Below are 2,964 nucleotides of genomic sequence, written 5' to 3' on the forward strand. Positions count from 1 at the left end.
TTCTGAGAGTAGGGTGTGAAGAGCACATATGTGTGTGACGTCTACCTGTAGATAGACGGTGGGACCGAGAGGACTCGGGAGAGTCGTGACTCGTGAGGGTGCGTGTGCGTGAGAGAGAGGGGACACGTATCAATGCAATGCATGTGTCCGTAAATCATTATCCGACAAACGTTCGCCATAAGCCTTTTCCTGACGAACGTCGTAAGAACCGTTAGATCGGCATCCGACAGTGTCAGTTTTGCCATGTCATTTAATAGAACAGCCACTCCTCCCACACACAAATCTTCCACGTGAGTGTTAGCAACTGCCGTATGCTCCCTCCGTTACAAAATGTAGTGCATATAGCTTTATTGAAAATTCAAACCTCGCAAACTTTTACTGAGTTTTCGTGTACCAAATTGCACATGTAGAATACCATGTATATATCATTTAATTCATCTTCGAGAGGTAACTATAAAGATGGGGGAGGAGTCTACAAAGAAAGACCATCGTATCACATGCGGCAATTTCAACCATCCTTTGGTGTGGAGGAATATCATAGGAACTCTATATGATATGATTTTTATAGGATTTTTTCCTTTAGAGCCAATTGGTTCATAGGAATAGATTCATATACTCCACATTTCAAAGGAAATAAACATGATATCATTTCTATATCTTTAGAGCCACTTGGTTCATATGAATGGATTCCTATACTCCCATAATTTCAAAGGAAAATAAACATTCACGTATATTCAATAGAAAAGTTCCTATGATATGAACCAAATTACATCTCTTTTCTAATCCCTCCTCATAGGAATTGAGATACATGTCATCTCTAGATTCAATAGAAAAGTTCCTATGATGTGAACCAAATGACATCTCTTTTCCAATCCCTAATCATAGGAATTGAGATACTCCATGTCATCTCTTTCCCTGCAACTTCCATGTATACATCTTCTATTCCTAAATAGCTAGTACAACCCACTAGTAGCTTTTTTTTCAAGACATGCAACTATGGCACAAGAACTATATAGTGTGCGAATAACTTTGAAAGATGGTCACTGGATAAAGCTAATCCGACAGTGCAGAGATGGCAAATCCGAGCACTACCGGCCGTTGGATATCATCAACATTCCACCAGATCTGCCACATGTACAATTTAGAAGACTCCATGGTTGAACTTAAGCATAATGCACAAACCCAAAACACAAGCACTTCTCCTTCGTTCTAGAATCTTTCGTATCATAATTGAATTTTTTTTAAATGAATTCCCATTATTAGTTTTTTACTTTATGCTTTACAATGCATAACCCCATGAATCTTAACATTTTTATAAAACTACATGATTTTGAATGATATGAACTATAAGAACTAAACGAACATCTATATAACACCCGCATATAACTTACCATATTTGTACTCCGACTCTTGCCATTTTCGGCTCTAAGTTATGAGATTCCCTTCGTGGTTGGGTTTGTCTTCGTTTTGCATTTTGATCATGTCATGCATTTCATATCATGTCATCATGTGCATCTCATTTGCATCTGTGTTTGTCTCATGCATCCGAGCATTTTCCCCGTTGTCCGTTTTGCAATCCGACACTCCTACGTCCTCCGGCACCCGCCCTTTTTCCTCTTTTCATGTGCAGGTATTAAAAGTTCTCGGATTGGACCAAGATTTTCCAAGAGGCCTTGGTACACCACCGGTAGACTGCCTGTCAAGTTTTGTGCCATTTGGAGTCCGTTTGATACTCAAATGGTTAACGGGGAACCATAAAGGCCTCATGTGTGTTGCAGCCCAACACCCCTCCAAAGTGGCCCAGTAACCCATACAAACCTATCCCATGTCCTCCGCCGTCGGATCACGATCGCGTGGTCGAAAACTACACCTCATTTGGACACTCCCACCTCCTTCTATGTATAAATATGTCCTCCCCGTCCAAAAATTCAGGCAAAAACCCTAGCTTCCACTCTCCTCGCGCCGCCAGACACATCCGGATCCGGCCGGACGCGTCCTCCGCTGCGCCCTTCCAACGGCTGCCTGCCATGTGGAGCTCCGCCGCGCTGTCCCTGCCGCCGGCCCGCCGATCCCGCGACGGGACCGCGAGCCACCGCTCGCCTCCGCCGACCGCCGCCCTTCGCCGCCTGCTCCGACGCCGGACGCCGACCTCGCGGAGCCGCGCCGCTCCGTCTCCGGCCCGCGCTGCCTCGTCCCCATCGGCGCCCCGCCGCCTCTCCTCCTCCCCGGCCCCGGATCCGGTGAGGCACGACTCTGGCGAGTACTCCGGCAGTTCTCCGGCCAACCTCGTAATCCGCGCCAAGTGAGACCCTAGATCTGAGGTCTACCCCCCCCCCTTTTTCGGCTAAGTCTTTTTCTGTGTTATGTTTTATTGCTCTGTTCATCATGTCATAACTCCTCATCCGTAGCTCCGTTTCGTGCGTGCAATATATCAAAATGTTCACCAAGATGTGCTCTTCATTGTGTTCCATTGTGACATGCTTGATTGAGTCAATCTTGATTCCCAAATCGTGGGTTCAAGAGTGCTATAAAATGTTAGGTGCTGATTCTTAGCAGACTATGAGCATTTTTCATTTTTACTACAATTGTTGTGTGCTGCATATGGACTTGAGCTCTACATGTGTTTTGGGCTATGCCATGCCATCTTTACAGGGGTGTATGCCATATATTTATGTGATCAATGTGGTGACTAGCACAAGCATGCAAAGTAGCTCTCGTAATATTGCTGATTTCAGAGACTTAGAATTTCACTAAGTCTTTGCTCTGCTGTTATTTTTATGCCAGGTATTCATGTTGCTACAGTGAGATCCATGCTTCTTTTGAGTATGTTCAGTAAGTATGATTTGGACATATGGTTATGTTGTATCCATCCATGTCCCTGTTTGCATTTATGGAGTCCCCTAGCATGACTTAATATTGCTCTACTTTTACTATAAAATGTTCCTGGCAGATTGTTTACATGTT

The sequence above is a fragment of the Triticum urartu genome, chromosome 2 (genome assembly GCF_003073215.2).
Source record: "Triticum urartu cultivar G1812 chromosome 2, Tu2.1, whole genome shotgun sequence".
NCBI lineage: Eukaryota > Viridiplantae > Streptophyta > Magnoliopsida > Poales > Poaceae > Triticum > Triticum urartu.